This window comes from Rhodnius prolixus, unplaced genomic scaffold (assembly GCF_049639745.1).
Source record: "Rhodnius prolixus isolate KJV_2025 unplaced genomic scaffold, Rpr scaffold_4, whole genome shotgun sequence".
NCBI lineage: Eukaryota > Metazoa > Arthropoda > Insecta > Hemiptera > Reduviidae > Rhodnius > Rhodnius prolixus.
This window is the reverse complement of record NW_027411614.1, coordinates 45177486-45191454: the sequence shown is the minus strand read 5'-3', so window position 1 is coordinate 45191454 and position 13969 is coordinate 45177486. Positions and strand designations below refer to the sequence as shown.

General features: G+C 34.4%; 1 protein-coding gene across 1 annotated transcript in view; it reads right to left on the bottom strand.

Annotated features, from left to right (window-relative positions):
- LOC141455655 (uncharacterized) overlaps nucleotides 1-6208 on the bottom strand; it is a 140742-nt gene extending 134534 nt beyond the window's left edge. Inside the window, exons 1-2 of the mRNA XM_074130892.1 lie at nucleotides 6177-6208; nucleotides 6021-6090 (exon numbers count right to left, since the gene is read on the bottom strand). The gene's annotated coding sequence lies outside the window, so the exon portion shown is untranslated. The remainder of the gene's footprint in view (nucleotides 1-6020; nucleotides 6091-6176) is intronic.
- Between the last annotated feature and the right edge of the window lie 7761 nt (nucleotides 6209-13969).

Here is a 13969-nt window from a genome sequence, read left to right as displayed (position 1 = left end):
ACAGAGTGAGAAGACAACCCTCCACAACACCCAACCCGCGTGGGATTAGATAATGTATTCCAGTTGTAGAGCACAGACTTCCTGTGTAAAGCTATCAACATGAACCCCATTTCTATTAACCCCCATTTTCCCTTCCAAGTCTTATCGCGAATTCTCAAGATTTCTCTTGACAAGAAAGTAGAACGGCAGATATGTGTATGGGTAAATGTCTCACATTAAAGTCACTTTTAATTGGATTTCTTGATTTCCTATTAATAAAACCACATCGCAGTGAGCTAGAGGCATAAGGTGGATCTACCTTACAGGTAAACAGAAACCTTTAAGGCGGTAACAACTCAGCAGTGCCGGAAGAGTTCGTCATGAACCTCAAAACATGGATTTCCAAACGGAAACCTGAAGAATGCACGATTGCCATTTACCTAACCCATTAGTAAGAAAAAAATAATTTCAAAAATCGATACTTCTTAAGAGAGAAATTTGGATCTGGCCGAGCAGAGGCTGCAGAGGTTAAACCATATGGTCATGGTAACTCCCTAATGAGATTTTTGCTCCTTTAAAAAAGTTCAGATTTCTTTTCCATTTAAAGATGTAAAGTTGATGATGATCAGAATAAGTAAAGTCAATTTTGGTTAAACCAATAATAACTTGAACAATAACAATAAACATTATGGGCTAAATGTTTTCCAGCATAGTTAGTTGCGCCAAATGGTTATGAACTATACACTATCACACTACCAATGAACCATTAAAGTAAATTGGTTTCGAACAGTTATCTCTCTCTCTCTCCCACTCTCTAACGGCAAAATTGTCTCTAACGACAATTAGTTTTAATTTTATGACTAAAAGATTTGACCAGAAAATGGTGCACCAGTAATTTGAATACGTGTTATTTAACTAACTAAATCAATTTACTATCTGGGGAGGTAAAGGGATCCAGTTTTTTTTTTTGAGGGAAGGAATTGAGGGAGCGCAGTTTAAAACGATTAGCTGGCGGCAACGCTGGGTTTGAGTCCGGAATGCTCTCTTTCACAAGAGATACAGACGTTGTCTTTAACTTTGAGTGAATGCCCAAGTGCCGCACTGAGGAAGATCTGAATCACTACAGTAAAAAGTAATTCAGATTAACAGACAGACAGAAAGAGTGTATTTATATACAAAGAAATTAATTTGTATTTCCTGTCTGGGGTTGCTTAGTATAGAATGGAACAATCTCTTAGAGACTACGTAAGTGGTGTGGTATGTTATTTTCTCTTTGGAATTACAAAGAGTGGAGAGGGACGAGAGAGAGAGAGAGAGTGATAGAGAATGAGGTTGGCGGCACTTGTCATATAAAGGAATTGCCAAGTGTAATGTGACTGGCTGGAAGTGGTTCGCACTTCCGCACACTTGGTGTGCCTCACTCTACAATATAAAGTGGTGGAAATGCCAATCTAAGATTCAAATATAGTCATCACACAGGAAGACTCCCGCCGTATTTGTCCGCATGCAAATTCAATTTCTTCCATAACCCCCCAGCGATCGTGTACCTTTCATCCCCCCCAAACCCAATTCGTGTCTTCTATAGCTTACTCACACGAACTCAATATTCGTTGAATATGCAGCCCTGCAGCCAGCAGCCTCCAGCTAGGGACACTCTGCTACCCTTTGTGCAGAGGGTCTTATATAAACATTGGTAGAGGACCAGAACGACAAACTGTGGAAAATTGCAAATATATTCCTCCGCAGTCAAACGATTCAATCATTTCTGTCAATACTTCATCTGGTATGTTGTGTGAGCGTACCTGCTTAGGTGTATTATACGTACGTCATTGTTAATGAATCACAATATCGTTCCCAGTTGATAATTTAAATTCAATCGACTATCTGGGACCAAAGTCAAGAATAGTTTAACACTTTCACTATTATCCTATCATTTTTTCACAATTTAGACGAGAGATGGTTTTACCCAAGCAGAAGTAATAGCAAAAAAAAAGGTATTAAGGGTATGTCCTTTCTTAAAAAGATTAAAAATAAAAGAGATCTGTAACCTGCAGCCACCCAAAATCTACTCCAATTACAGAGACTACTCAGTGGATCCTCAAGCCTTAAGAAGAGTAAAATCTTCTTTTAAAATGGTCTGAAACGATGCGCGGACAGTCCTTGAGATTCTTTGGTAAAGAGTACATTCTGGCACAAGAGAGGCTCAACATTCAGAAAACTATATTGGCTGCAATGAAAGAGTTAGCCTCATAGTACAATTTCCTTTGGTGCCTGAAAACTCAAATAGATAGATACTCAGCAGGAAATTCTATTCAATGTCCTGAATTTCTCATTAGCTCAGTAAGCAAAAAATGGAGCAAAAACGTTGGACTGAAGGGATACTATTGCCGAAAAATATCTTGAACAAGAATGGATGAGGTTATACACATAAATGGTTAAGGAAAAAAGGGAAATGTAGTTTTTTTACTAGTGAATTCCAGTGATCATATCCTGAAGGAACAAATGCGTTAAACGATGATGCTGAAATGCTGGTTGTTGCTAAAGCATCTGCTAATAATGGCTGATAGTTTTAGGAGGATGAGCAGTTTTGAATATTATTAGTTAATAAGTCTTCATAAATGTGTAATTATTTAAGTTATAATAAAATGAAGATTCGCAGGAAAGTGAAATAAATTTTAATGTTTTTAGTTGGGATTAAAATTAAAGCGACTCTGGTGTTCATAAAAATAACCAAAAAATAGGCGCCTTCTCTGGTGGTATGAAAAGTAACCTATGTATATTAAAGTAGGTAATCATATTTCAGGCGGTGTGTTATTAAGTTGGGATTGGATACGTGTGAATGTGTGTTTAAGCAAGTGAAGATAATATTGTTCTATTCATTCAAAGCTACACACTATAAACCTCTGGTATAATGTCAAAAATTAAATATATATACACTGGGCCAAAAAAGTCTGTGAACACTAACCTAAATTTTATTACTTTTATTATTATCTTATTAGAAACTTCTTTTATTTTCAAATGAAATATACTATTCGATAGACAGAAACCAGAGTTTTTCATTTTATATTCAATCTTTTATTTTTGTTCAGCAGGAATATCACAATTAAATGTTTAACAAAACAACACCCCAAACGAATGCAAAAAAAGTCTGTGAACAGCTGTATAAATATGTAAAAACATTAAGATAACAAACAGAAAAACGATTGAATAAAGTTTCAAAGTTCTCTATTGTATTGTAGAAACCACTACAGTCAGTTTTGTGAATAAATAATCTAATTAGTACATATTTAACCACTAATATGGAAGTTCCCAGACCAATTCGAGAACTTATTGTGACGTTGCGAAATGAAAGAAAAAGTATTCGAGAAATAGGGAAGATAGTTCAAAAAAACCCTTCAACGGTGCATAATATAATTAAAAAGTACGGAAATGTGATTAGTAGGCCACGCAGTGGACGGCCACCAAAACTTAATTCCTTTCATAAACTGCAAATTCTGAAGTCTGTTCGAGAAGAACCCAGGACAAGCGCTCAAAAATCAGTCAAGAATTATCAAGTGGTTATGTGTAAGCGTAACACCACAGACAATTAGAAATAAATTACATGAATACGATTATTGCGGTCGAGTCCCGAGGAAAAAACCTTTAATCAATAAAATAAATAGTAACCGCCGATTGGATTTCGCGAAAGAATATGTTTCTAAGCTTTCTAGTTTCTGGGAAACCGTAATCTTTTCAGATGAGTCGAAATTCAATGTATGTGGGTCTGATTGACGACAAAAAGTGTGGCGAAAAAGAAATGAAGCTATGAAAATGAAAAATATGAAGCCTACTTTTAAGCATGGGGGAGGCAACATTCTGGTGTGGGGTGCATGAGTGCTAAAGGAGTGGGCAAGTTAGATCAAATTAATGGTAAGATGGACCAATATATGTATGTGGATATATTAAGACGCAATTTAAGAGAAAGTTCAAAAAAATTAGGGTTGGAGGGAACGTTTGTCTTCCAACAAGACAATGACCCGAAACATACCGCACTAAAAACTCGGGAATGGCTTTTATATAATACACCCCGGCGCCTAAACACCCCTCCACAATCGCCAGACCTTAACCCAATTGAACATTTGTGGGATGAAATCAGCCGCCAAATAAATAAAAGAGAAATAATAAACCGGGAACAATTAAAAAACGCTATTTTAGAAGAATGGGATAAAATTTCATCATTGACGACCACAAAATTAGTAGGATCGATGAAAGCTCGATTGTTGGAAGTGATTAGGAACAAAGGAGGTCCTACAAGTTATTAAAATCTATAATACACGTACAATGTGCAAGAATGATTTATTATCTGCAAAGTGTTCACAGACTTTTTTTGCATTCGTATGTGGGGTTGTTTTGTTAAACATTTAATTGTGATATTCCTGTTGAACAGAAATAAAAGATTGAATATAAAATGAAAAACTCTGGTTTCCCTCTATCGAATAGTATATTTCATTTGAAAATAAAAGAAGTTACTACTAAGATAATAATAAAAGTAATAAAATTTAGGTTAGTGTTCACAGACTTTTTTGGCCCAGTGTATCTGCTGAGATTTTCAAATAATGGAAGGTTATCTTGTGGTATTTATGTGTTTAATAAAACGACAACCGAAATATAACATTAGGGTTTCATGCAAGAGGGAGAAATGGAAACCGTGTAGATTTTCAAATTGTAGTTTTTTTCAAAATTGTGGATGGCTTCATCTGAACCAGTCTTAGCGTGAGAGAACCAGCAGACAGGAATGAACACACACACTAAATGTGCCAACAAACCCTTCTGCCTTCCACGATATGCTGGAGCAGATTCCCCCAAATTAAAAGAAACTTTGGATGGCTACTAATTCAAATTCAGTTTCCTCTCCGAGTGGCGAGGAAACGGTGACTGGGAGATAACTACACCCTGGTGCCAACACCTATCCACCCCTCAATACCACCATAGACTAGAAATCTTTCACTATCAAGACTAGAAAGTTGTGAACTCGAAAAGAGACAAGAAATTGAAAGTGTTTAGTTCAGTTTACCTTCTTTAAAAAAATCATTGCACGCACACATTTCTCCAAGAAATGGTACACCGAGGCTACTGGTTACGGAACTCTGTTTTAAATGAGAACCTATCTTACTCATCTCTAATTCTACCAGAAGTGCCCTTAGTTGATTTTTTCTTGTAAAAAATGTAGTTGATCTTCATGAGTATACAACATGACTATACAATGTAAAGTGAGCATTGAGTTTCTGTTCATACATTCAGTTTAGAAACTAGTATTTACAGAATTGGCGTCAATGGTACCAAACGATGCTAAATTTCAAAAAATGACTGAAGAAAACTTTAATATTTCCGTACAGAAAATCGGGAGCATGAAGTGTTGTGATTTTCCAATATTTTAAAAATGAAATGTTTCCATTGAAGTCATTATAAAATATTTCCTTGGTCAGAATAAAAATTATGCCTAATTAGATTTTCTTCGAAATCAAAACTGCATGGTGGGGGTGTTCATATTATTTCTTCTACAAACATTTAGTGTAGCCAGCAGTTAGATAAGGTTTTTTTTTAAGTTTTGAGGTTAAGATTTTTGTTACCGCAATACTGTTATCTTTTTGATACTTGCAAATTTCTTCTACAAACATTTAGTGTAGCCAGCAGTTAGATAAGGTTTTTTTTTAAGTTTTGAGGTTAAGATTTTTGTTACCGCAATACTGTTATCTTTTTGATACTTGCAAATTTGTTCACTTTGAAAACAGACATCTCCTATTTAACACCAAAATTACTGCAGGAAAAACACAGATAACAAAATGTATGTACTATTTATGCATCAAATTACTGCAAGAAAAACACACGACCAAAGGTATGTACTATTTATGCATCACATTAAAAAAAGTCCCTAATTTTGCGAGGTGCTTTATTATGAAAGTTTTCTGTTTTACTTTTTTTAGTAACTGAAGTATTAATGAAAAAGTGTAATACATACTAAACATCAATTTACAAATAAAATAATGAAAAAGGTTTCTTACCTTTTACTTTGCAGTTTTAGTTTCAGCAGCCTTTAAAGCACATCCATGCACTTGACACTGATCACAAATCCTGTGAATAGTAAAAGAGATAAATGTAATTACATTTGCAGTAAAAATCAACTTACAAATAAAATAAGTATGTAAAAGATTTCTTACCTTTTACTTTGCATTTTTAGTTTCAGCAGCCTTTAAAACACACATCCACGCACTTGACACTGATCACAAATCCTGTGAATAGTAAAAGAGATAAATGTAATTACATTTGCAGTAAAAATCAACTTACAAATAAAATAAGTATGTAAAAGATTTCTTACCTTTTACTTTGCATTTTTAGTTTCAGCAGCCTTTAAAGCACATCCATGCACTTGACACTGATCACAAATCCTGTGAATAGTAAAAGAGATAAATTGATAAGTGATCAAGTATTTTTTTTTTATTAAAAAATTGAAGAAAAGTTGATATTGTGTAATACATTCTAAAGAATGATTAGTAGAAAAGAAATTAGAGTAAGTATCAATTTGAAATAATGGTATTTACATTGAATTTTTTGTTTAACAAGCGTTAAAGTTGCTTCTTTTACAGCTATAAGAAGGACAATTTAATGATCAATAGTTTCTGAGAACCATTTCTAAACTAATCGTAAGTGAATTTTTCATTCTACAATGGAATTCAAGAATCAAATTATCAGGTAACTTTTACTTTTATTTTAGTAATTGAATGATTTATTTATGAGTGATGTCAATCAACAATCAATTCAGTGACCACATTTCTTTGAAGGTGGGCTCTCTTTTGAATAGTCTAGTGACCAAATTAAATTTGAATCTCACTCAATACTTACGCAATCGATGCTAAAAATCTATTTTAACAGATTTATTGTTTGAGTAATTAGAATATAAGCATGATTGAAATTAACAATTAAAAAAGTGGACCTTCATACATTATGCACGCCATATTGGACATTTAGGATTCTGAAAACTGGAGTCCAGTTTTTCATTTATTATTTTACTAATTTAAGCTGCATAATCCTGAAATCCAGTAAACACTTATGGTCTAAAACTATTTATAAGTATTATAATCACAGTAAATACTTTAATATTTTTTATTATCTAAAGTTATAAAGTACTTACATAAAATATTTTACGTTCAGGGTACAGCATCAGTCAGCTAACTTAGGAAAATCGCAGGGGGCCACCAGTAAGTATGATACTTTTCTTAAAAACTATTTAAATTACATATTAATTTTAATTTAGAATTATTTGTAGTTATAATTAATTAGAATAATTTTGCTGATTTTCAACAGTTTAAATAATAATTGTAATAATAAAAAAGATTTTATAACAAATAATTTTATTTAAATTAATTTTTTAGTAAAAAATAATTACTTTTTTTTAAATTCAATATGATACTTTATTTTTAAATTGTATTACGTTTCATTTTCTTTTTCCTTGCAGATTTATACACTTTTTCTTAGTCGTTGAAGATAGACGCCATTTTACTTACCGTAGTCCTTATTAAGCTGATAGAATTAATGAAATGTACCTTAATTAATTAAAAGATTGTTAAAATTGTGGTGAAAAATTGATTGATTGATTGATTTGTGCTGGGCATCAAAGAAAATCCTGAATAATTTGGTCAGCAAGTACTAATGGTTTGTAGACTTAATTTTTTAAATGATTTTGTTAAGATGAATTTGGAGATTTTTCTCTCAGATAATGATTCAGTTAAGATAATCTAATACTATTCTAAAGATTTTAAAAAATCAATATTCAATTGAACGATATCGATCCTTCCAACGATTTATTCCTTTACTTTCAAAGTTTGATTCAGCAAAAACATAATTTAGATTAAATTTTGCATCTATTTCACAATTTGGTTTTTGTGTTTATAATTTACTATTTAAAAAAAAAAATCTTTGATAAATTATGTGATTCCATTTAAGTTGTTGGCCTATAGATCGATCATAGTGATCTGTTCAGGCTCTTTAAGTTCCTATCTTCTATTTTCACTAATAAAAACTAGGGACATTATTTACAATAATTGAAAAAGTAGCAAACTGAAAGTGACTAGATTGTTGTAATTAACATTGATTAATCCTGGTAGATTGCCTAGATTTCTGAGATTAATCTTTGCGATGGTTAATTGGCTGTTGATGAATGAATCTGTCAAACTGAAGCATCTCTAGACTCTTTATTTTCTTGAAAAAGCTGCTTCTTCAAAGCTTGGGAGTGAATAATTCCGTAATAGATCTCCTAGTTAACCTAATTCTTGTAGAACTGTTGCCTGCATTTCTCCTAAAATGAAAAAAAAAATCAAATATTAGATTTTTTGTTCTTCTTTAAATTGTACATATTTATGTTTTAAGAAAATAAACAAAGGATTTTGCTTGGAAAAGTAAATATTACTGTACAAATACAAAAGTAATATAGTTGCTTGAATAGGAATGAAATTAATGTTTGCATAAAATGATATTGTACATTTCATTTGTTTAATAAAACAAAAAATATGAAATTTACTTTTTCATCCTTTTAATAAAAATTTAGCCAATTTAAGAGACTGAATTAAAAAGACTGAATTTATAATAATTTTGAAACAAATATGTTTCGTAAATAGCCATACTTGTCTTTAAGAGATTGTTGCTACTCTTCTTGCAATACTTGAGGTTTAGTTAAGTAAGCCTGTAGGATTTAGATAGGTTCTACAGCCACAATCCTTAACCAGTGTATGATCATCTTAGCTGTTTTCTTTCATCATAAGATGGGTTTTACTTAAGAGAATTGTCTAGGGATTAGAGAGCTTGTCCTAGTTACAACTTGATAACCCTAGACCTAAGTTCAAACAGAATGAAGTATTATTAAAGTTTCCTATTATTTCTCATTCTCGTTCAACTTAACTTCCTCAACTTTTACACCTTTATTGTGGCGACATTTTACAACAGCGTTTGTGCATTATTTTGTAAAGATAAAGGTATCGTAGTCTTATTTTACAAATTTATTAGCACAATAAAATAGAACTTACAGCTATATTTGTTGAGCGGAAAATATGCTGTAAGCTGTACACGGCTTTCTCTTCCTAAACTGCGTTCCCTGTAATGTATCATTTAGTGAATTTTTGTACGTACGATTAACTCGTATTAATAGGAACATGAAGTGGAACATGTTTTGGATACAATGATGCATTGCTAGCTACATTCTAGGCCTGTAGAGTTCCCTAGTGTTCTCTGGTAAATTCCTACAGCACGCTATTCTAGCTGAGGCATCTAAGAGATCTCAGAATGTCTCTACTCTAGGACCTGAATGTTTCCACAGAATCTGAAAGTTCCAGGCCCAGTTTCTTCAGGTACTCTCTGTGTGCCCACAATGCCACGGTAGGAAACCTTGTTAGATTGTGTTACTTGAAGATAAAGTTATTGTTTGATTTTCAATTCATGTTCAATGTATGGAGATTCTGGAATGTAAGGGCTATAAGAAAAAGGGAGTATTGTGCTTTACCCTTTCTTACTCTCCTTTTTACCAGAACCGTTGTTTTTAATTTAGAGCTAGGCTACCCCAGTAGGTTTGATTGGAGGTTTTCGACTATTTCCACGTCAAATTCTGTGGAATTTCTCCAAAAAAAAATCCAGCTGTTATACAATTTTACTTCCTTTACAGCCTTCACTTCTAACTCAGACTTCAAGCCGATATCCTTTCTTAGATTTAGCAGCAAAGTTTTCTTGAATAGTATGTGCAGATACCTTTAATTTTTTTTTTTTGTTATTACCGATCTGGAAGGAAATGAAACATTGGCTGTAACAAGTGATAGTGTGACGGTATCATAATTGACCTTTGGTGCATAAAGGGTGAAATAGCAGCTCAATCCAATTCTTTTTGCTGAGATTTCGATATATGGGGTTGTTCATGTAGGAGGGCTCTCTTTTCGGCAATCAGGAGAACCTCACGTTGAAAATAAGACGTTTGCCGAGAAAATACTACGAAAATAATGTAAACTTAAGCCTAGCATCACTTAGTTATCTAAAATAAATTCCATTTATTGTTGCAATCACTTCAATGTATTATTAATCATTCAGATTTAAATAAAAAGTTTTGCATCATATTGGAGGACCTTTTTCTTCTTATAAAGAGAAAATAAAGTAATATAACTGAGGGGCCAGCTTTTTGGCGAATTTTAATAAATCGCTTTAGAATTTCTAATAAAGGAAATGCCTGCACTTTAGAATTTCATAATGGAATAAAGGGGCAAAGATTATTTGAAATAGTTACAACCGGAAGAAGCGCAATAAAAAAAAAATGCAAATTAAGTTTTCTTCTACTCTAAGCGAGGAATGTTTTACAAGGAAAATTAAATTGCATAACATTTTCCCTTAACTTTGAAAAGCAATCCAGCTTTTCTTTTTATAGAAATATCTTAAAGATATTTATTATAATATTATTCAAACATAATTTAAATTTTGTTGGTGTACTGCAAATAAGAAAACATGTCCCTAATCAGTACAAACAAATACAAGAATTATCATAATGATGCGATTTGGAAAAACTTCGTGATTTTCTTTCACAATTCTTTTATAGACTTGGCTTTTCATCAAGAAGTAACTTTTTTTAAATTTTCATTGAAATCCCTATTGTATTTAAATAGTTCTAAATTGAAGCTCTAATTTATTGTATTTTGCCATCGAACTTGGTGATAGAGTGTTACAAGGGATTGGAGGAAGTTCTCCTTTCTTGCACCAGATCATTTGGATATTTTGGAAAACGAAACGTGGATAGATAACCCAAATAAGGTTCCTCTCTTCTCATTGTTGGTCCCGGTTCTATGGTCATTGGATGCACATTAGTCTTGCTTTAAAGAATGGATTTCTTTGCTGTATAACTCCTTTTAAGGATGAGCTTAGAGGGTTGTCGTTAGTATGGATTCTTGATTGCTGTTACTTTCATTATATCTCTTTTGGTTGGCCACCAAAATGGGCTTGTGATCTAGGGAGCTGTCTCTACCAATAGGTCTCTCTCTTAGCAGGCACCTTTAGAATTAGTAAGGTAGTGGAAGGAAAGTACCATCATCCCATGACGGATTGTTTTGCAGCAAGGCAAGTTTTTGTCTGTTTTTCGATTCATACGAGCAGATGTAAATTTTAGGTGTTCAAGTAACAAGTCTGGGACTATAATTCTTCTTAGACGCAGCTTGTGTAGTAGATACATGTCGACCGCTGCACACATCTTTGCAGAGTCTTAGTATACGAGACTTTATTTTACTTTCTCTCGTACTGTACTAATAAGAAAGATTATTGTAAATGTGCAATTCTTCGATTTTGTGATGTCATCGGAAGTGTCCGTTTTCAGAGGTCTGGACAAAATGTATTTCCGGTATAAACTCATCTTTGTCGCAATGCTTTCTCTTTCTATGTTTTTATTTATTTATTTTTTTTTAATTTATAATTTGTAGTTGTAGTTTAGTGTAATTGCCACAGGGGGTCGTTGTTGCATGCAGCTTCCTGGGTGTTGCAATCCCACGGGTTCCTAGCATAGTACGTACTCCGATGCACCTCCAATAGAAACATACAATACACTATACACTGCATACTACATACACTTCTCTAAGGTTTACCCTCCTTTTTGGAGATAGCTTCGGGCAAAGGGAGTAAAACACTTTAAAATCCACCTCGTATATGAATGAGGTGCGGTACAATTTGCGAAATCTTTTGGAAGTGCTTTTTCAATAGTCTTGTCCAGAAAACAATCGTGACTATTTTGGTCAATTTGGAAATTTAGGTAGGTTCGGGAGAGCTTGGAAATGCTTGAAACATTTGTAGATCAGGGGATATGTGGGGATTTTGTAGACATATGGGTGGTTTTACCTGTAGGATAGAGATCTGGTTTAAGTGAAAACATCGGCTATTAAGCCTAGGTTCTGTGCTGTTGAAATGCAGCAATATTTCACAAATTGTTTTGTCGTAAGTCTTATTGTATGAAGTTATATCTTCTTAGATTACGCTATACCAATACTTTTTTCGACTACAAGGTCCTAAAGTGTTTCCGGATCATCTGAAATTCCAGGTCTCTAACTTTATCTAGATCCTTACATAAAAGTGAATAAAGAAAAGGAATATTGGAAATAAAAAGAATCAAAAGTAAACCATTACAAAACGAATGAACGAGAAGAAAGAAAAAAGTAAGGCATAAATAAGTTAGGCTGGAACAAAGTTACCTTTAACAAAATAAAGTAACTAGCCACAAACCAGAAATCAGAGATCCATTTATTCTGCTTTCCAAACTAGAGAACCTAATGGAGAAGCGGGCAAAGTTCTTTGGCTAACACTAAAGCAAGTCTCCCTGGAGGGTACGGTTAGTAAAGCCGAGGAGATACTACTCGGCTAATCGTGGATCCTGTCCCATCCAGTAATATATTTTCCTCTCGTGCAGCGCTGGGGCCAAAAAAAAAAAAGCTCTTTTCCAAAGAAGTCAGTGGCCAGTCAGAGGGCTGTAATTTAGATAGAGAAGCTAACCTTTTAGTTTTAAATGACCAAAAATGGGTAGAATGTTGGGGAAAAACCTTTGATACTTTGTTTTCGGATAACATTTTAGTTTAAAAAAAAAGCGTTAGGGCATAACTCCTTGCCTCACGAAACCCCTCGGAATTAGAGCCCTTTGTAAATGCTAACATAAAATAGATCAAAGTTGCAAGCGTGAATTGGAATAAGTGTTAATACAAAGCATATTCGTGTAGCCTGCTTATGTACATCTTGACATGCGTGTTTACTGTGCGGGAAGGTAATTTATTAACTCAAAAAGCTGGCCAGAATCCAAGATTAAGATTCTAATAGGGCGGCCTTTAAGGCCCACGCCACTGCGACCCCCTTGGATCTATTGTGGCTTCCCTTCTCTAGAGATCGCCCTCCAGAACCGTCCATTTAATCAGACTCTTAATTCTGGAGAGCGACTCTTGGGTAAAGCTTACACGCCTTGGTTTTTCCTCCCCGAGAAGTAACATCCTTAGCCAAACAAGCCCCTCACACCTCCTCTTCCTGACAGAACCTACAAAGGCTATCATCTGCCAGGCCCATGTGATGCATGTGTTTTCTGAGCCTACAGTGGCCAGTTAATAGGCCTACCTTATAGCCCCACGGCCTTGACGGATTAATTCTGCAGTCAGCCTCGGCGAATAGCCCTTAATGAACTCCTTCGCCTGTCTCTGCCCTGTGGTGGCAGAGACTCCTGAGACCTATTCTACACCCATAGTTTAATGGCTGCAGTCTTAAGACACTTGGAGACCCCAAAATAGGGCTCCGGGGCAACGAAGTGTCCCTCAGAGCCTTCCCGAGTCAATAAATCTGCCACTTCGTTTCCTTTATGTCCTGAATGACCAGGTACCCAAACCAGAAAGACCTTATTGTGGTCACTGATTTCCTTCAGGGCACCCAGGCAGTCCCAAACCAGCCTTGAATTGACCTGGTCGGAACTAATAGCTCGTAGAGCAGCCTGACTGTCCGAGAAAATCACGACCTTAGAATTAATAGTTCCTCGTCCGATAATCTCGACAGATTAACTCGTGACCAGTAGCAAACCCAGACGAAGAGGTTTAGGGAGTCGAACCCACGTTTTGTACTTTACCTTCTGTAGATATGTGAAAAATTAAAAAGTTTTCCAGTAATATGCAATGGTATATGCAATTATAATGTAGACTAAATGCATTATTTATGCATTTAGCGCACTTTAATCACTGCAATTTCTTTAAACTCTAATCAATTCTAGTTAATATTATTTAAACGATGCAACCATAAGTAACAACAAAATGGCCCTTTGGAGGGGAAACCAACCCTGCTTTTCCCCCTCCCAATTAAAGGGCCCTAATCGAATTTTCCTGGAAGAAAACGTTTCGAATCTAATTAATTGAACAATGGAATTCCAGTGGTACCTAAAGGCGGTTTCATGAAAATTTTCTAATTACTTCTTTACAGAACT